Consider the following 23,435-nt stretch of genomic DNA (forward strand, 5'->3'; position numbering starts at 1 on the left):
ATCGAGGTTGGGCCAGGATTCTAGCCAATAAATATATGCAGAGGATCCCATTGGAGGAAATCCCTAGATATCTGCTTGAAGGAAAGGGCTCTTCAATCTGGAACACGCTTAAGTGGGGGGCTTCTCTCATTAAAGCAGGGCTTTTCTAGATTTGCAGAAGGGGGGAAGAGGTCCTTTTCTGGAAAGACTCTTGGGATGGTTACCCTCCCATCCTTGATCATTTTCCTAACCTTGGAAACCTGGGCCAGAGGTTTTTGGATGAGGGATGGTCAAGGGTGAGTGATTTTAAGGTGGTCTACAAGTGCGGTCAACTAGATTTGGAAAGGTGGAAGAATCCTAATGAATGGCCGGTGGTTGGGATGGAGGAAGAATGTGCTGAGCTGTAGGGCATTTTGGCAAATAGACACTGTAGCTCTCTCAAGGGGAGGGATGGGCTAGCTTGGTCCCCAAATCCTAAGGGTGTCTTTTCGGTGGCTAGTGGTTACTTGGAATTGACGAGGCAAAGACTTGAGGGAAGGGAAGTGAATTGGTGGAAACAAGTATGGAATAATGCTTCTTGGCCAAAGTGTAATTACTTTGCTTGGACTTTGGCTTGGAATAGGTGTCTTACATGGGACAATATCTGTAAGCGGGGATTCTTGGGGCCCTCTATCTATGTTCTATGTGGTAATAAAGAGGAAGATTCCTCTCATCTATTTTTTAGATGCCCTTTCTCTATGCTTATCCGGCACTATTGGTGGGGGGTGTGGAAGCATCCTTGTGTCCATGTTGATTCTCTGGTGGAATTTTGGAGCAGTTTGGGCAGACCTCCTATTTCATCCTCCTTCATCCAAACTGTCTAGTATATTGGGCCCATCTTCATTCTGTGGCAGATCTGGCTCGAAAGGAACAGGAGGATTTTCTGGGAGGCCAAATTGTTTGTTCAACAAGTTTGGAATAGGATCACTGTTATGATTTGGGAGACAGTGGAAGCTAAGTGTGAGGTGAACTTCCCGCTGGGTAGAGATGAGGCAAATATTGTGAGTAGGCTTGGATTGCAGGAGCTATCTCCGACCTCGGCTTGTGTCCGGAGAGGTAGATGGGCTATTAAGAAGGTGCAAAGGGTGGGAAGGTGGGTACCCCCTCAGGATGAGTTTATCAAGACTAACACTAATGGCTCATCTAGGGGTAACCCAAGCCCGGCTAGAATAGGGGGTGTTGGCAGGAACAGTAGGGGGGAGGTTGTTTTCTTTTTCTTGGTGCATAAAAGATGGCAGTCTAATAATCTTATGGAGGGTTTTGCGATTCTTTATGCATTGGAGAGGGCTTTGGCGTTGGGTTGTAGGAAGGTGATTTGTGAATCGGATTCACAAATTGTTGTTAATTTGTTGACTGAACAGAAGGTGAGTGGGATTCAGTGGCAATTGGCAGGGATTGTTCAACAGATTCTCCAAATTAGTTCCATAATGGAGCAGGTGTCCTTCATCCATATTCCTCGTGAATGGAATGGAGGGGCAGATTGTTTAGCCAAGTGGGCCTCAGATCATGACAGCGATTGGAAAGTGGAAGGTTGGGAGCACCTCTCTAGGGACTATTGTCAGGAATTGCAGAAGATTTTCACTAAGGACATGGATGGTAATGAAGCTGGTTGATGTGTGGTTGGCTTGGTTGTCTTCACTAGGGGCCTTGGGGCTATGCCTATCCATGTAATGCATTTTTCTGATTTTCAATAAAGTTTTTACCCTTTTATTCAAAAAAAAAGATTGACCATTCCCAAGAAATTTGACTAAACCCACATCCTAAACATTCCTAAACATGTATCCCCATGACAAATCTTCACAACCACTCAAACATTTCTCCAAATAAAAAAACCATAACAATCCTTCTAGAAAACATTCACAAGACACAAGGACAAAAATATACTAATCTTGGAGAACCAATCAAATCTTACTTAAGAAAATTGATCCAATCAAACACCATTGTGTTACCTAAAATTTGTCATTATGAACCTATAGTAAAATCCTCGTGGTGGAATGATAGTGACTTTTGTGAATACCATAGGACCAAAGGACATAAAACTTTTTATTGTGTAATATTGAAAAGCCTCATTCGGGACCTTATTGATTAAGGTGACATTACTATTGAAGAACATGTTAATAATTCATCTAATGAGGAATTAGGCATATGTCAATACACTATTTCCAAGCATGATTAAAATCCTCTACCTATGTCTAGCAATGGCTTGGTCCCAAAACAACCACACCAATGACATATCTACCTCCCACAAATAAATTGGCCCACAAGTAGTATCCATCTCTCGTACAATTCCTTAACACCTTGAAACTTCACAACACCAATCCACAACATCTCCATCAAACAATAAATCCAATGCTAATTCCTTTCAAGTCTATCTTGAAGGGATATCCACAATAGATATCCAAGCTAATATAATTCTTGATAAAAATTGAGCCAATACCACCATGCACTCCACTTCTAGTAAAACCCACTCCAAAGAGTCACATTCAAAATCCATCCCTATTATGCCAAAACTCAAAGAATCCTCCATGCATATCCAAACTCATAACCCATGTCTAGAGGATAATCCAAAGTATGAAGAAATAAGTTCTAAACTCAATCAAGATACTTAAAATTCTCAATCCCATCCAATTTTTGACCAACATCCCATCTCCCTATAATGCTTAGATGAGCCCCTTATACCATTTCATTCCATGCAAGACAATCCCCTTCCATCTCAACAATAAATTATCCTTCCAATAATCCTCATGATTCTAATCCTCCTCTATATCCCATCACCTCTACCCAAGATGTTCACAAACCTCTTACTTATCAAATGGGTTTTTCCACTTTCATCCAATCTAGTTTACTTAATCAGATTATCATTCCATATTCTCCTAAAAATGAAATTGCATCATGTTTAAAAAGAAACAAGTATCCCATTGCTAAAAATATTTGTCAAAGCATACATTATCAAGGAGAAGGGTTAGGCATCCATGAACAAGGTATATTAGAACCCCTTCATATAAAAGAAAATCCAAATTGTCATGACCTTGGCTGCATAGCTCACTCTCAAGATGTTGGTATTGATATTGAATCCTACATTCCTCCATTTAAATCCAAACACACACACATCCCTCTTCATCCATTCCATCCATCTTAGGTCCTTATATCTCTTCATCCACTATCTATTACCCCTAGCTCACAATCCACTTAGCCTATCATAAGTCAAGATTAACAAAGGCGTACATCCTTGAGAATCTTCCAACCATCCACCTACATGAACCCATTTAAAATACCTCTATATCATTCATATCCATCCATGAATTCCAAGACTCTTGGAAGCATTTTGGATGTCAAGCATAAAATCAATAAGTCCAAAAATTTAAATACATTTTGTTATCTTGTTTTTATATTTGTCTTTCAAATAAAAAAAAATTAGGATAACCCCCGCAATCCTTGTCCGAATTGTGGCCTATACACTCTAAGAATGTCAATAGAGGTGAATTTCATCTAAATTCCCTCTCTTGACTTGGCCCTTAAGTCATTTTTATTTAAAGTCCTTTCTTTAAAAGTTTTTAGTATTCATTTTTTTAAGTTAGTTTTATTTCACTTTTATTAATTTTGGTGTCAAATCGAGTCTTAAACCCGATTCTACACTTGTGTAGTTAGTTTTGGTGTAAACCAGGCCCGGAGACCCAAAATGCACCTAACTATGCAAATCGGGGCTACAGGCCTGATTTACATAATTAATTTCCCACACTTCACATTTAATGTGTTTGAGTCCAATTTAAAATCAAACTCTATGCTTTTAATTATCATTTCCTTTTGGTTTTATTGTCATTTATATTTCTTCATTCATGCCCTAATCTTCATTATGATCTCTTGGGCAAAGCATTACCATCATCATCAATCTTTCCAAGTACAATTCATATTTTGTTTGTGTATACACCTAAAAAATGGTCTAAAGATAATTAATTAAATACACAATTATTTAATTAATCCCCCTTCTCAATTAATTGAATTCACAAGCAATTTGATTAATTTCCCTATTCACCTACTAGTAAATAATTCTAATTGATTTATTTATATAGTTTATTCAATAACCCCCTTTGATTAATTAATTCTAAATTAATTAATTGCCCTCATTTAAAATCAATTCTTCTAATTCCTAATTAAGATTAACAAACTAAAGTTTGTTGATATTAATTACCATTTTCCTAATATTTGAATTTCTAAATTCAAATGTGAGCACATGGCTCCTAACTTCTAACCACCTAACCTAACCCATTCTATCTAATCCTGGATTTAACTAACCCTATCCTATCTTACACATCCTAACCTCTTTTATCCTAACCTCTTATGGGTTGGATATTCTCCCCTTGAGACACATGGAACTTTTTCCACATGTATCCTTGGACCCTTGGACACTTGTCCTCTCATCAGAAAGGTTTGATAGTTTTGATACTTAATATAAGTACAGATCCAATAGCCAATAAGATGAGAGGGGGGGGGGGTGAATCATACAAACTTAATCATCCATAAAAACATCAGATTCAACCTCGGTAACATGTATATCAGTCATATAACAAAAACTGTCAAACATGGAAACTCAAAAGCATATAAACATCATAAACCTCATAACACCAGATTTAACATGGAAACCCAAATAGGGAAAAACCACTGTTGGATTTTGGACCCAATAAGAAATATACTCTTCTAGAGTATGCTCGGTTAAAAGAAAATCCTATTAAAGATTACAAACACATTGCTAGATGTGACCTAGTTAAGGGATTTCCCTCAGATTTGTTAGGATCTTCACCTTGTTAGAAGTGACCTTGTTAAAGGATTTCAAACACTCAATCAGAATGTCACCTTGCTAGAGGGTTTTACAAATAAGACTGTTAAGTCCACTCAGTTAAGAGATTTTCTGTCACTTTCACAAAATAACAATAATAAAACTCTATATGCAACTTCACATTTAAAATGCTAAAGTAGATTCCTTTTTGTTCAATACAATCTAGACATAGAACTAATCTTGTCTATCTGTTGGGCTTCTATACTCTGTTATTCAAACAAGTCTTCAAGCTTCTATGCTCGGTAATCACTATGTAGCATCCCTGTGCATACACTTGCTCGCATACATTGTTTATCAACAGTTTCCTATTTATAAACAATTAGGTAACCGCTTAATCTCCTTGATCACATTTCCCATGATCAATCATAGCCATCAGATCTTCAATCTTGTCTAGGTCCAATGCATCTTTCGATTTGAAAATGTTTTACCCCACCTTGGAACTTGCATACATTTCTTGGAACTTGTGCTAGGGTATTGCGGTTCAATCTACACTGTAGATCTCCATGCCGACTTTCCATTGCCTTAGATTCATTAACAAACTTCATCCACAACTCACCAATCATTTAATTAGTTCCAGCTCATCAGCTTCCTTCATTAAATAACGCATGCAAACATTTAATGCATTCTGTTATAGCTCGGTTACAACTCAGTTATAACTTGGTGAATACTAAACTTCACTTGATAGACCTTCCGCCTTCATTAACTGATAGCGATAACCTTAGGGTTTACCGACTAGGTTCTTTGCTTGGTAACATAGTATAGTATTAACCTTTACAATTTACAACATATGTATGATGTTAAAACAATCTAAACATCATGATCTCATCATTGTCTGACTCGGTAGTAGTTTCCCATTGAATACCTTATTCATCCCCTTATTCATCATATTATTTCCTGTGTCTTTTACTGACATCTTTATAATCTTCAAATCATACTTCTCAAGATATGGCAACATCATACTGAATTAGAAAATCAATTTCTTGACATCAATGACAAAATAATAATATCAAGACAGTAAACATCTTTAATCAGTTATATCAACAACCTTCTCAATATCCTTATTGAAATGCCAACAATCTTTCATTGTCTGTTATAATGCAATATTGCCAACAATCTCCCCCTTTGGCATTGATGGAAAAACCAATTGATTTGACCTTAAAAAGATTTGGATTGCTATGATTATGAAATGCTGAAATGCTTCTCCCCCATACATTAGACTTCTCCTCTTTTCTTCAGTCTTCTTTCCAATCTATAGTCTTCTCAGTTGTCTCTTAGTCTTCTCCCCTAATATTCTTCTCCCCTGATATTAGTCTTCTCCCCCTTTGACAACAATGCCAAAAAGTAAAGAACTAAAACACAATTTCTTTCTGTGTGAAGTGATTTCCTCCTGTTGTTTATCAACTGAGTCTCGGTAGAGCATTTTGTCTTAAATTCTTGTTCCCTATATAATGTCTTGTAATAATTCCTGTACACCTTTAGAAAACATCCTAAAGTGTGTAATGCAACATCAACTCCTAAAAGATATTCAATAGAGTCATCGGATTGATGCTTTCACTAAACTCGGTCAGTGAGTAGAAGATAGGAGTAGGACCCCTAACTTACTTTTGAGATATTCAAAAGTGTCCCTTGGTAGTGGCTTGGTGAAGATATCTGCTATTTGTTCCTTTGTGCTAACATACTCTAACACCACTTTCTTCTCTTGAGCTTCTTCTCTAAGATAATGATATTTGATAGAGATGTGCTTTGTTTTAGAGTGCATAACAGGATTTTTTGAAATATTAATGGCACTAGTATTGTCATAGAATGTAGTTACTGGCTCGGTAACTTTCTCATTTATACCTTCCAATAGTTGTTTGATCCATGCAATGTTGGAACAATTCAATGCTGCAGCAACGTATTCAGCTTCTGCTGTTGACTGTGAAACACATCCTTGTTTCTTGCTAAGCCAACTCACTAGTCTTTCTCCTAAAAAGAAAGCTCCTCCACTTGTGCTTTTTCTATCATCAATGTTGCCTGCCCAATCAGCATCAATATAAACTTTTAAATCAAAATCTTTTCCTTTTTGATATACTAAGCCATAATCCTCAGCGCCTTTCAAGTATCTAAATTTTTTTTTGATTGTTGTCATGTGTGTTTCCTTAGGATCTGCAGAGAATCTTGCAACTATACCTATTGCATGTGCTATGTTTGGTCTGTTGTGAACAACATATTGTAGCTTTCCAATCATGGATCGGTAAAGTGTCTCATCAATAGATGCAGATTCATCATTCTTTGATAATTTACAGTTGGTAGTCATAGGAGTACTTACTGGTTTTGAATCCTCCATTCCAAATTTCTTCAAGATTTCCTTTATGTACTTGGATTGAGTAATGAAAATCTCATTTTTCATTTTTAGTATTTGTAAACCTATAAAATACTTTATCTCACCGATTAATGACATCTCAAATTCTTTGCTCATTTCATTTCCAAAGTTCTTGCATAAAGAGTCATTTCCACAAAATATAATATCTTCAACAAATATGGTTGAGATCAGTATTCATTTTCATCATTCTTCATGTACATGTTGTTGTTCTCACTTGTCCTTATAAAACCAATCTTAATCAAATAAGAGTGTAATCTTTCATACCATGCTCTAGGTGCTTGTTTCAAACCATATAAAGCTTTGTTCAATTTACATACCTGATCTTTATTATTGTCTTCAACAAATCCTTCAGGTTGTTCAATAAAAACTTCTTCTTCTAATATTCCATTCAGAAATGCAGATTTGACATCCATTTGATATACCTTGAAATTTTTGAAGCAGCATAGGCCAACAATGTTCTTACTCCTTCAAGTCTAGCAACAGGTGCAAAAGTTTCACCATAATCAATTCCTTCTTCTTGAGCATAACCTTTGCAAACTAGTCTTGCTTTGTTTCGAATGACCTCTCCTTTTTCATTTAGCTTGTTTCTAAAAATCCACTTTGTATCGATTACATTTTTGTCATTTGGTCTTGGGATTAGTGTCCATGTGTCATTCTTCTTGATTTGATCAATCTCTTCTATCATAGTATTTATCCAATCTTCACTGTTAAATGCCTCTTTCACTATTCTTAGTTCAAATTCAGATATCAAACATGTGTTCTGTCTCAGTTTGTTTCGTGTCATCACTGGATCATCCTTATCTCCTATAATCTAACTTGGTACATGATGTCTTTTGACATACTTGGCTAATATAGGCTCGGTAGGCTCTGTATGATCTTCTTCATCACTCAGTAACTAGATATCCTCTTCATTTTCTTCAACAGTCTTCTCGGTAAGACTTCTCGGTTGAACATAGACAAATTCATCATAGTCTTCTGGTTCCTTGGAATTTCCTTCATCATTTCTTTCTACAAATTCATCAATTTTCACATTTGCACTTTCTACTATTTTGTTAGATGATTTGATCAGACATTTAAATGCTTTGCTTCTAGAAGAATAACCTAGAAATGTTCCTTCTTCACTTTTTTGATCAAACTTGCCATTTCTATCATCTTTGTGAGCATAGCATCTACTTCCAAAGATTTTAAAATAACTTACATTAGGTTTCTTATCATACCAAATTTCATATGGTGTCTTCAAAGTACCTTTCTTCAATTGAACTCGGTTCAAGGTGTAGACTGTTGTGCTTATTGCTTCTCTCCAAAATGTTTGTGGCACCTTCTTTTCAATCATCAGTGTTCTAGAACAATCCACAATAAATCTGTTTCTTCTCTTAGCTATTCCATTTTGTTGTGGAGTTCTCGGTGCAGAGACTTGTCTTTTAATACCATGATCATTGTAGAATAAGTTGAACTCATCAGATGTGAACTCTCCTCCTCTATCTGATCTAAGATATTTCAGTTGTCTTCCTGTTTCATTTTCAACTCTTGCCTTGTACCATTTAAACATTTGAAAAGCTTCTGATTTTTCTTTTAAAAACATTACTGACATCATCCTTGAATAGTCATCCACAAATAATATGAAATATTTATCACCATAATAACTTTGAACTTTCATAGGACCACAAAGATTAGTATGCACTAGATCTAAAATTCCCTTAGAAGTGTATGACTTACTTGTAAAGCTTGATCTTGTCATCTTACCCATCTGGCATCCTCGACACATAGCATTCTCAGGTTTTTCAAGACTCGGTAGACCTCTTACTCGGTGCTTCTTGCTTATTTTGATCAGATTATCAAAATTGACATGACAAAACCTTTTATGCCATAACCAGGTATCATCTATCTTTGCATACAAACACTTGTTACGAGTTGAGTCAAGGTGAAATGTGTTACCTTTTGTTTGTGTCCCGGTAGCAACTAACTTTCCATTCTTGTCATGAACTTTGACAATTCCTTTCTGAAATTCTATTCGGTAACCTGTGTTGTTTAGCTGTGCTACACTCAACAAATTGTATTTCAAACCTTCAACCCAATAAACATCATTGCATCTTGCATTATCAAGAAGTGTTATAGATCCTTTACCTTTTACCAGACATGGTGCATCATTACCAAATCTAACATAGCCTCCATCATAATCTTCCAATATAACAAACTTGTGTTTATCTCCTATCATATGATGTGAGCATCCACTATCTATAATCCAAGAATCATTAGTGTTTATGTGAGATATTAGGGCTTTTTCTTCATACCTTTCTTCATCTGATCCATATTTGATAGCCACATAAACTACTTCCTTTGTATCAGTCTCATCTAATTTATCATCATTGGATTCCTCATCAGCTATTAAGCATGTCTTTTTATCTCCTCTTCTGAAGTCTCAGTGTCCTCTGTAATGATTATCTTTCTGTTTGTCATCTCGGTAATCTCTCCTTTCAGTAAAATCTTTGTCAGGACAGTTAGAAGCCATATGTCCTATTTTATCACAATTGAAACATTTCAAAGGTAGTTTTCCTTTATACTTACCTTTGCCTCTCGATAACCTTTTGGCTAGTAGTGCTTCAAACTCTTCTTGCTTTCTGATCTCCTCATACAGTTTGTGTACTTCTTCCATGTTCTTACAAAATCTTTCACTTGCTCCACTGTGATCTCCTTCAGAGTACTTATACTTTCTTTCATTGTAATCATTAGATTCATCAAGATGAAAAGAACTAAATGCAGATTCAACTTTATTTACCGAAGATCCATTGTTATGAAAATTACTTAACTCAAATGCATGTAGCTTACCAATAGTAGCATCTAAAGAAACTAGCATATTAGGTACAGACCTCAATTCATTGATTGTAGAGACTCGAATTGCATAAGCTGGTAGAAGGGTTCTCAACAACTTACTTGTTATATCCTTTTCTTCAATAGTTCCACCTGCTCCTTTGATTTGAATGACAATCTCCTTTAGTCTTGTACTGTGCTGAGTTATGTTCTCACCTTCATTCATCCTCATAGTTTCAAGTTGTCCTCTTAGACTATCTACTTTTTCTCTTTGAACATGTTCATCTCCTCCATACACTGATATGAGTTTGTCCCACATTGCCTTTGCATCATTACAGCCTTCTAGGTCATTAAACTCTGAATTGGTCAATGCAGATGTTATTTCAATCATTGCTTGAATATGTTCTTGCTTTGCCTTTATCTCTTCCATAGTCAATGGATAGGTGCTCGGTGTATCAAAATCATTCTCCAGATAGTATACATCATATTCTCCAACTCCTGATAGATGTAGCTTCATCCTTTTTTGCCATGTAGAGAAACTTGACTTGTTCAGCTTCGGTGCATCCCTCTTATACATCTTTGGATCTTTAACTCAAGTGCCTTTAAACTTTTCTTCTGGAGTCCAAAGCTCTGATACCAATTGATAGTTCTAATACTTAATATAAGTACATATCCAATAGCCAATAAGATGAGAGTGGGGAGGAGGGGGGTGAATCATATAAACTTAATCATCCATAAAAACATTAGATTCAACCTCGATAACATGTATATCAGTAATATAACAAAAACTGTCAAACATAAAAACTCAAAAGCATATAAACATCATAAACCTCATAACACCAGATTTAACGTGGAAACCCAAATAGGGAAAAACCACTATGGGATTTCGGACCCACTAAGAAATATACTCTTCTAGAGTATGCTCGATTAAAAGCAAATCCTATTAAAGATTACAAACACATCGCTAGATGTGACCCGATTAAGGGATTTTCCTCAGATCTGTTAGGATCTTCACCTTGTTAGAAGTGACCTTGTTAAAGGATTTCAAACACTCAATTAGAATGTCACATTGCTAGAGGGTTTTACAAATAAGACTGTTAAGTCCACTCGGTTAAGAGATTTTCTGTCACTTTCACAAAATAACAGTAATAAAACTCTATCTGCAACTTTACATTTAAAATGCTAAAGTAGATTCCTATTTGTTCAATACAATCTAGACAAAGGAACTAATCTTGTCTATCTACTGGGCTTCTATACTCTATTATTCAAACAGGTCTTCAAGCTTTTGTGCTCGGTAATCACTATGTAGCATCCCTGTGCATACACTTGCTTGCATACATTGTTTATCAACAGTTTCCTATTTATAAACAATTAGGTAACCGCTTAAGCTCCTTGATCACATTTCCCATGATCAATCATAGCCATCAGATCTTCAATCTTGTCCAGGTTCAATGCATCTTTTGATCTGAAAATGTTTTACCCCGCCTTGGAACTTGCATACATTTCTTGGAACTTGTGCCAGGGTATTGCGGTTCAATCTACATTGTAGATCTTCATGTCGGCTTTCCATTTCCTTAGATTCATTAACAAACTTCATCCATGGCTCACCAATCATTTAATCAGTTCCAACTCATCAGCTTCCTTCATTAAATAACGCATGCAAACATTTAATGCATTCTGTTATACCTCGGTTACAACTCAGTAGCAACTCGGTTATAAATTGGTGAATACTAAACTTCACTCGGTAGACCTTCCGCCTTCATTAACCGATAGGGATAACCTTAGGATTTACCGACTAGGTTCTTTAGGGTTTACCGACTAGGTTCTTTGCTTGGTAACATAGTATAGTATTAACCTTTACAATTTACAACATATGTATGATCTCATCATTGTCTGACTCGGTAGTAGTTGCCCATTGAATACCTTATTCATCCCCTTATTCATCATATTCTTTCCTGTGTCTTTTACTGACATCTTTATAATCTTCAAATCATACTTCTCAAGATATGGCAACATCATACTAAATTAGAAAATCAATTTCTTGACATCAATGACAAAATAATAATATCAAGATAGTAAACATCTTTAATCAGTTATATCCATAATCATCAACAACCTTCTCAATATCCTTATTGAAATGCCAACAATCTTTCATTGTCTGTTATAATGTAATATTGCCAACAAGGTTCCTTGACACTTGTTACCACAGAGATGACATGTGTCCTTTCCTCTAACCTCTTATCTATGTGTGTGAAAAAGGGGTCTATAGCTGCAAGCACAACACTTCAATTAAGTCATTATATGCATGGTTAGTAAATAATAATCAATAAATAATAAACCATAACAAAGGGACTAATTGCCTTCTAAAAGATGCGAGTATAAAATTGCTCTCAGATTTTTTATAAGCAATACCAGTGACTAGACTACACCAAGATGAAGGATTTAATCTATATGATATTAACTATATGGATGCAAAATGGATGAATAATTTCAAGCAATAATCAATTCAAGCAATATGGATTCAAGCAAATATGGATTCAAACAATGATGGATGCAAATAATCTAAAAAAGCACAATGATCTTCAATGACTCTAGAGCGAAATTAGCATGATAATAATCTCCAAGCATGTTCTCAAACATCTTTGGGGTGAAATTGAATGAGAGTTGAAGACTGAATTTATAGAGAATCACAAGAGAAAAGCTAAAAAAAGCCCAATTTAGGATTAATTGCAAATAATTGAGAAATCAGGTTTAGTTAACCTTGAGATAAATTCCAATTATAGTTTAATTGAAATGCATTCAAATTAGAAGTCCAAGTTGCATTAGAAATAATAATAAATTAATTCCATGCATTTGTGATAAAAATAGATAATTCTTTTATTTATTCAAGAAATCAATGCAACTGAACTTCTTTTTCTGAAAAGCTTTGAGTTCTAATTTTAGAGAATAATTCAATTAATAGCTTTTCTGATTTCAAGTTCTAAATTTAGAAAAAGAAATAATATCTCAAGTTTGATTTCTCTCTCAATTCAATTCTTTTATTTTAATTTCAATTCATGTCTTGTTTTGTAATTAATTCCTCTTTTGTAATAAATTAATTCCTTTTGCATGATTAAATGGCAATTTTATTAATTAATTAAATATGCAAGGATATTTAATAAATTAAATAAGATAATTGATCAAAATGATATTCTTGGAAATGATTCAATTAACTAAATGAATATTTAATTAATATTGAGTAATTGATTTTCCATGTGATATTTGATGATTAAAGAATTAATAATGTGCCCAAGATTGATTTAATTGCCTTTGGTTAGGACCTTGGTGATGTTGTTGAGATTAGGGGCCCATGGTTTAGATGACCATTTTTAGGGTATTACATTATCCAACTTCCTCAATTCTAGTCCTTGATATCATCATATCAATTCTAGACCATTGATTCCTGCCACCTCAGCTTCGGCCTTGGGAATCCTATAAATACCCCTCATTTTGGAGCAATAAAGATCCCTTGCATCCTAGATTTTAGCATCATTACTATAGGCATTTATATCTCAATCATCTAGCATAATTAGCATTTTAGATTAATCATACATACAATCATGCTTCTCATATCATTTTAGATTAATCTAGCTTAATTTGCTTAATCTTGCATTCATATAGTTTGCATTCATATAGATTAAATCCTTTGTCTTGGTGTAGTCTAGTCACTAGTATTGCTTAGATAAATATGCGAGCAAATTTATACTCACATCTTTTAGGAGGCAATAGGTCGATTTGTTATAGTTTTTATATTTATTGATTTTGATCAACTAACCATGCATGCAATGATTTATTGAGTGTTTGTGTTTCAAATATAGATTCCAAATTTCACACACACATTAATTGGTGCCCAATGTGAGGCTGAAAACTCAATTTTTTTGGTCTCGCTGATCATCAAATTCTCATATTTCGAATTATGTTCGTACATTCTCTGCAAAATCTCATATGACATTCTATTCATTATAGTATGGTATTCTATCTTTTGTTGTATGGGTAGGTGAGAATCCTTGTATGGTCAGGTGAGAAAGTTCGTACGATTTTTTGCTTTCTCGCATGAGAAACAGAGTACTTTTTAGGGGTTTTTCTGATTTGATTTTTTTGGCACTAATGCTAACCTTGATCTCTTTTTTGTCTATCTAAGTTATTTTCACAATCTGACAAGTTTTTGCAGAAGGTTTGTCCAAGAACATGCCTGTATCGCTCAAAAAAATATGATTACTGATTCGTTGTTTTTGCAGGTTACCTAAGGAGATTCAAGCAAACTTTAAGTATTCTTAATTATTTTCTAGGCACCTAAATTGTGATGTGGTAAATAAAAAAATTTGTTTTTAATGTTTGAGAAAAGTCTAAAAGGTAGGAGAGTATGCTCTTGTCTGCACAGACAATCAGAAATCCAAACCCTTGAAGCTTTTCTAGTTTGAGATTTGTGTTTCTTTAGCGGGCCTGTCATAATGGGAAAAAGTAATAACCTTGTGAGAATGCCCCAAGTGAGTACAACTAGACCCAAGCATTCTAACTCACTATAATAAATAGGCCTCTTTGAGATTAAAGTCTCGAAGAATGGAGTTATTTGAGTTTTCTCATATCGGGCATTTTGTAGGGCCTCGTAGTCTCAATCACACTTGCATAACTACATATTGCTTGGTACCTTATCAGGCTATAGGCCTCAATTGTGCTTGTGCAACTTCAAGGGGTAACTTTGAACGAAAAACCTTACTAAGAACTCTAGGATAGAAGCTACCTGTAATGCCCCGCCAAGAAACCCTAGAGGATACAACTATAACTCTCAAAAAGAGTGCAATTTTTTTTAAAACATTAAAGAACTTAAAGATGCATTAAATAAACATTGCAATAACAATTAAACAAGTAGAAGACTTAACTTAAACACCTAAAGGGTTTCCAACGAAGATTACTCGATTAATTCAATGAACATTAAAGTTTATTAATCCAAGTAGCAATGAGATTGGTTAAACCTACTCATAATAGAATGATTACCACATGAACATAGCAATTAAATACCATAAGAGATTAAACTAAGCATGATTGAATATAAAAAAATGCCATTAGTTATATTACATCACTAAAGCTAGATTCATCATAATCCATATTATTGCATTTAATTAATAAATTCATACATACATTTAAGATTAATATCACCTAAACTGCATTATACATTTTAACCATAATACCATACATACATCCAAAATTAAAAGGAACCAAATGAACACATACACCATACAAAACCAATTGATATCGAAGTTCACCCCTAATGGGCTACATCTGTGAGTCCGCTTCAAGTGCAAGACCATTCTATTAAATAAAAGGTGAAAAATACATAAAGTTTACATCAATTACATCCTCCCATCATGGCATACAAAAGCAAATAATACATATGACCACATAGGGTCCAAGAGATACATGAATGATCCAAGAAGAAGGAAGAGATTCTATCTGAAACATGGTATGGAGTAAATACAAGAGAATAACTGGAGCACCAATGACACTAATTCCTCACAATCCATCATAAGAATCCCATGGTATAGCATGAATATCAAGTACTCACAAAAAACATAAACAATCAGATATGACTCCCTCAATAGTGTTTCAAAAAAAATCAACACAAACTGCACACTAGTGAACATAAGGGAAGAGTGTCATCACATAGCTTGGTATGCTTATCCTGACATGCCTCCATAGGTCACCACCCCCATCATGGGTTATCCTAGTAACCTCTCCCGAACCCCCGGCCCCATCCAAGTCTCATGTGGACCCAAACAATCCTTTCGTGAGGACAAGGTTGTTGGTTTGTCATTCCAGGCCTTCCCACTGCATCCCGAGTCTATACAAGAACTCAACCATGAGCGGGGCACAATTAATCTTATTTAATGTTTGAACTACCAAACCCCCTAATATATTATTAATCTATCACTTAATTAGACAAACTTTCGATGGGTTACCCTACTTACCACTTTGGGCATGACCCCCACTCGAAAGCCACTCTCCCATATGACACTTAACCACAAATCAGACAAACTCCCTAAAACCAAGGTATACACAAGAAATAGTATACAGAGTTCAAAGCAATAGAAAACCACTTGGCCAAACAATCCCTTGCACACAGATAAATAACTAACGATTCTCTAACTAGAGACATGACCATTTACGAATACAAACACGTGAAAACAATCAATACACATAACCAAGGACTTGCAGTTTTTGAAAATAAATGCGAATAGAGTAAATGAAAAACACGCATCTTCGCTACTCTATAATGACATTATTTTTCCATTTTGATAAAATGCAAGTCGACCAAGGTTTTCTGATTTATCTAATTTTCAAAATACCACATTTGAAAAAATCACCATTAATAAATTAAACTCCAAAATTACAATTATACAATCTTGCCTATTTTCCAATACATATAAAAATATAAATTAATACATGTATTTATTCATCTAAAATCAATATTTCTCTAAAATGAAAATATCATTAAATTTCCAACTATATCCATTTTTTTTTTCAATTTCAAAATTTCCCCATTAACATACTGTTTAATCCACTAATTAAAAAAAAAAAAAAAAAAAAAAATATATATATATATATATATATATATATTAAGCAATATTTAGTAACAATATTATTAAATTAATTAAAAAAAATAAACAAAAATTAAAAAACTTTATTAGATAAAAGTTTAAAGCACTTTATAAAGTGCTGCCTACCCACACAGGGGGGCTGGCCCACCAAATGGGTTGAGCGCTCCCCAAAGCATGGGGAACAATGCTGCCCATTAATGGGACATCACTCACCACATGTTGTGGGGACAATGCTCCCCATTATGAGGGTTGCGCTTCCCAAGTGGTGGTGGGGTTGAGCCCTCGAGCTCCCCCACTACCACTTAAGATATTTTTATTTTTTTTGAGAATTAAATACATTTTTTTTTAAATGCATTCCATAACATAGTAATACTCAGAAAATTTCTGAGTTTTCACAATAACTTAGAAATTTTTGAGTTATTAAATTTTATAAAATTTTAATTTTCTTCTTCATTCATCTTTTTATAATAAAAAATTTCTAAAATCAAGATCACAATAAAAGTATACTCAGAAATATTTCTAAGTCTAATAAACACAAGGAATAATTTTTTTTTTAAACAAATTAACTTTCAAACAACCAAATTTGGGCAATTTTTGCCAGCATAGTCCCATGAAATTTAACAAATTTTCACATTTTTCCAACTCAATCTCACCATAAGAAATCTCATTTTCATTCTATAATCAAATTGAAAACTTCAATTAAGAAACTTTTACAAAATCATAGAGGAATTTCTCAATGCAAACATGAAATTTTTTCTTTAAAACAATACCCAGATTTACCCCGGTTTTTCCAAATTTTGACAACATAACAATACACAATTTAAAAATCAATTTACTCTAAATTTGAGACACAAATTTAGAAGGAAGAAGAAGATTTTATTTCCAATCAAACAAATCAAGTTATCAACCAGGGATTTAATTTGATTTCAAAATTTAAGATATTTCCAAAATTTCTAAAATCAAAACAAAACCAATTCAACCAACCTATTAATGCTTTCGTGGAAGACAAATTGTAGAAGAGATCTCCCAAATTCAAACAAATAAAAAAACCCCAAAATTTGCATGCAAAATCACCTCCTTCATTCCCATGAATGCCTGGGTTAAATAGAAAAGTTTTCCAAAAAAAATTATATTTTTCCTATTTTGTAAAATCCAAAATTCCCCTTTAAAAAGTCAATGGGTGAGATTTATCTTTTTTCTTCTTTTAAAAGTTTATTTTCCAATTTGCAAAATACATTACACAATTATAGTTTTCCAAATTTGATAACAATAGGGCTTCGGCCCTAGCTCGCGCGGTTGTGGATCACAACTTAAGGCATGGATATGCTCCCCATGGTCTTGAGTTCGAGTCCCTGACTGTGTTAAGTCTATGTGTGTTGCTACCTTGTGAGCAGGTCGTACACACTGGGGGATTATTCTCGCTTCGGTGAGGACACCTCTAGATTCCACGATAGTGAATATAAAAAAAAAAAAATTGATAACAATTAAATCATATAATCTATTAATCTAATTTAACCACTTGAGCAATTTATTTTGCCAATTAAAAATACAAAAAGGGGTCATATTTAATTTAATCCTTTTATTTAAAAATGCATACTAACACACATTAAATAATTAAATATTTTAAAACATAATATTTCATTTCACGAAACACATAACACACAACTTAAGTAAACCAAATAAACATATCACCTGCATACCAAACATAGGGAACTAATGGACAACTGACAATGCTCACTTTGAGCAAGGCTAGGGTAATTGTAGAGCCTTATCACTATCTCCTCCAATTCCATCGGATCAATAAGGCACACTCAAACCTGTGAAGCCGGGTGGAGATGATACCTCGTACCTACACGGTACTTGTACCTACAATTTCCTGCATCAACAAACCACATATGCATATATATACAACCACAGTAAACACATCAGTGAAGGAGAATCATGAAATTCCCCATCTCACCGAAGTGAGTGAAGGAACATCATCTCCTCGCACCCCATACACTTACAAACATGAAACATGTAGATAACGCATCACACGTATAAAATAAATGTGTAGTCCATGTCAGTAATCCATTAATCAAATTAACAACTAATCATACATAATAATTAATGCGTAATCAACATTCACCGATACACACATCAAGCATAATACCTGAATATAACATCATAACATGGTATATCAACCATCCAAGTAAGACACTGAAAATCAACCAAGGTAAAACTGAGTTTAAAAGAGTCTAATCAGGGAAGGGGTACTACATCCTCCCCCCTAGGGTTTGACTTACTCCTGGAAGTCGCAAGGCTAGGATAGAAGCATAGGGACACAATAAGTCATAGAACTCACATAATAAAATCCAAAGTCTTGACTATCTTCTAGGAAGATGTAGTCTACAAAAATAGTATACTAACATTACCAAAATCAACATTGAAATCAACCATCTTAACAAATTTATTTCAATCCTTTCCTAACTCAAATAGGTTTTCAACAAATTTCTCTTCCACAATCTTTAATTACTAAAAAGAAATGAGCTACACAAGCATGCAAATAGTCACATCATCTTTTACTATCTAGGTTACACATGCCCATTATTTATTCAACTGCTAGGAACCATAATTTCATTATCCGCATAAATCATACAATATCTACTGAAATTCTTATCCAAAGCATATATCACAAAGTACAAACATCATAACTTACTCTACCCAAAAATGAAAACCACTCATTTCACATCAACACTCATCACAATGATGATAATTTCACATTTGATATATTATCTTACACATATATTTTCCTTCCTACATTACTAGGGCAACATAGCATACTCAAGGTTAAGTACATAAATTCATCCTTAATAGGGTAGCATACTACCTCTAGGGACTTAATGTATAGAAATCGAAAGCATAAAGGTTCATGGTGTAAACATCAATTCACTAGTAACACCAAAACATCAAACATTTAGGGGTGAACTCACAAAGCTGGTTCCCACTTTTTGGTACATCCTGATTTTTGCTAAAATCATACATTTTTAAAAAAATATAATTATTTAAGCTTTAAGAGGTCCCATTTTAAGTAATTAATTGAAGAGAGTTAAATCAAAGGCTCTTAGATCAAAATTTCTTGGATAGAACCTCTCTACTTCTAAATCATACTTGCAATGGAGTCTCCTTTGCATCTATCAAATGCTAATAAAAAACCAATTTTACATTAGCTTTTGGGGGGTCAAATTAATTCATTTAAAAGTTTTTTTAAAAAAGTATTTAGTCCTTATTATAAGATTTCCAAATATTATAACAATTAATATATTTAATTTCATTAATATATTTTTATTTTATTTCTTATGAATGTAGATTTTTCACCGAACATGAACTTCTTTGTTCAATGCATTGGGAAAAATAGTAAACTAATTCAAAAATATTATGAAAATATCTATGCACTAGGTATTGATGTTTTCTTTCTAACAAAAAAAAAGAAAATTGAATTTTGATATATATAGAACAAGTTATGTGTTCAAACATACACCTATATCTAAATTATAATTAGTCGAACTTCAAAACTTAATAAAATGAAAAATATTCAACATATCAATATCAAACCAACTGCATGCCCTGGGTATTGATGCTACAAACCAAAATTCAAAAGAATTAAGTTTTTATCATTTATAGAAAAAAAATTATGCGTTTCAGGATACACATCACTCTTAAAAAATGTTGTTTGCTGTAAAAAACTACTTTTTGAGGGAGATGGAAAAATCAATAAAATTTTATTCAAACAAATTTGAAAAAAATATATTTAGAATCTACAAACAAGATTTTAAAAATCACTAGTTTATATCATCTTCAAATTCTTAATGGTTTAAAAGTTATAGGTGTTGGAAAGTGAAGGTTTTTTCCAAAATATTCATATAAGTGTCAAAGTTGGTCAAAAGTTGGGAACCAGTATTGTGAGTTCACCCTTAGACATAATACAATCTCGTTCTACGAGAGTAAGTGAATATAATTTACATACAATGACACTTAATGTCAACTTAATTGAAATAAAATCCATGTAAGCATTCCAACACACTCGTCAAAACAATGAGTTTGCAAATCATTCGTAATTATCCAACGCATAATGCACAATTCACTAAATCTAGTTTACACTTCTATCTAATAAATTTTGCATACAAATGATTACCAATGAGTTTCATCATAGAAAGATACTTTTAATTTTCTTAATTTAATACAACACTATTGGTTACATTGTTATGCCTAAATCCACTCTCCGTAGTGTTCTCCCTTAACACACTATTAGATGTTCAAACGAACATGATAGATATAACGCTTAACACATAACTAGGGCTAGCTAATTCAAACACTCAGAATGACGACCTGACACCTTAGATGATACTAATTCAAAATTAAAATCGGCAAGTACAATAATAAACAAATAAAGATGCCGACAATTAGAAATTCAAAAAATTGAGTACATGACAAGTGTCATATTTAAAATAAAAAGAAACGAGAATTTAGTGGTCATTCCATTAATAATAAATCTCAAAATAAAATGCTAGCCCCCACAGTCACATAAAACTAGTCAAAAGACAGTCAAAACACTGTCACAATCAGAATTCAAAACAAGGTGACCATTTTAAGAACACTATAGGGAGTAACCGCCACACAATACCCAAGATCACATGTCCTGAGTGCGTTAAAGAGTGAGAATTAGCCATTTAAGGCTATTGCACTAACTACATTTCTTTAATAATGAATCTTATATACACATGAAAGTTCATCTAACTATCTTTTATGTAGGCATACATATGTTGGAAGGTAATAATATGTCATTTCACACAAACATAGAATACACTCATTATATAAATCTCATTCTTCATGATATCAAATTATAAAGTAATCACATTCCTAACATTACCCTTCTCAAGCAACTCTTAAGCATAAATTTCAAATCATTTAATGATTTCCAAACTCACAATAAAATTAATAACACTTGGATGCACTATATCTATCACCATTTATCCACTCTACTAGTATTTTAATTAAATAGCATATGCTTTACAATTCAAATTAAATAAGGAAGTAGCATCATTTTTATATCTTTCACTAATTCCACTCAGCATTCATATTCACATTACTAACTATGCAAATTTTCTTCACGAAGCTTAAGACTTCCATCTTTCAACATGAAGCCAAAACACAAAAGTACAATTTCATATGCTTTATACACATTCTACACGCCATGCATAACTCTATCTCAATCAATAATTGTTCTCTAACATGATATGTTAAGTGACAAAATCATATGAATAATCACAATATATATGCAAAAAGTATTCCACTTGTAAACGTACTTTTGATGATATCCTAATATGCGACATAACACTTTGGATTCTTAATGCAGAATTGATCAAGCATTCCGTATTATTGCCCTATAATATTCATTAACAAGCAATTAAATACTTCTATTTAAATCAATGCATTATTTAGTAGCATTTCTATAAATCTTATAACTAGGTAGAGAGAAGAGGGAGAGAATTTGATAGTCAACCCATTTCATATATATGCACATAAATCAACAAGGTCAACAAGATCACACAAGCATGCTTAAACTTATCTCTATATGCCTACCATCTTTATTGTACAATTTTAATTTCACTACCATTTTAGAAGAATACCAATTGGTCTATCATGGCATTTCCAAATATTATGGATGCTACTGAATGTCCTAATTTTCCAAAAATGAAATCAAGATAGACAATCTTTTCTTTCATGCAAGACCTCTTGCGAAACACTCACTACTCCTAATTATTACGAAATACATCGTTATCTACAACCTTTCATTGAAAATCAAAGTACGAGAAGAAGAAGGTGGAAGAGGAGCTATCAACTAAATAATACATAATTATGCATGCACATGAAACATGGGTTTCACTTGCACCTTCTATTCATACTAATTCAATTATATATATCCAAAAGTAAGTACATTATTGCATTGTTCAAATAGGTCATCATTTGAGTCGATATTATGAAACACATAATAAAATCTTTAATGAAAACACATCAATTCCCTCCTAGCCACTACAACATGATCCCTTTTATACATCTTATTACAAACAAGTCAGTTTCATATATCACTGTGCGTACATTATCGCACAATGCTTAAGATAGAAATTCATTATGTTACTCCTACAAAACACATGGTGAATTCCTTTATGAAAAACATACAATTTCCTCCCAATATCCATCATGATCTTTATAACCCATAGCCCTCTTATTATCCAAATGCATAGTAGAATCATTAGGCTCACACAAGGGTTCATGAAGTCACAAACATTCACTTGTAATTAGAAAACATACACAAGTGATAAATACACATATAACAAACATTTTAATTCCTAGAGAGAAAGAGGAGGAAGGATGATATACATTCAATTCACTACATCATATGCACTCAACATCTACCATACAAGTCCTTCAAGATCACGACACTAAGCCATATCATAATCATAACACAAGCATATTTCATACTTTTAGATTCAAGACAAGCATTGTCCAACCCAATGGGTTAGGCTAGGGAATACAACAATCAATTAGGGAGGTACATATGATTCACTAAGCACCAACATCAAGAAGGTAAGAGCAAGAAGTGAACACACATGATACTCTCAATTAGGGTTTACAGAAAGAACAAGCAATAGGAACCAAACATGAGTCATCCCAGATTAGCAAGGTCCTATGCATCAATCACTAGTAACCTCACATATGGTGCATGGACTACATACCA

This window comes from Cryptomeria japonica, chromosome 10, assembly GCF_030272615.1.
Source record: "Cryptomeria japonica chromosome 10, Sugi_1.0, whole genome shotgun sequence".
Taxonomy (NCBI): domain Eukaryota; kingdom Viridiplantae; phylum Streptophyta; class Pinopsida; order Cupressales; family Cupressaceae; genus Cryptomeria; species Cryptomeria japonica.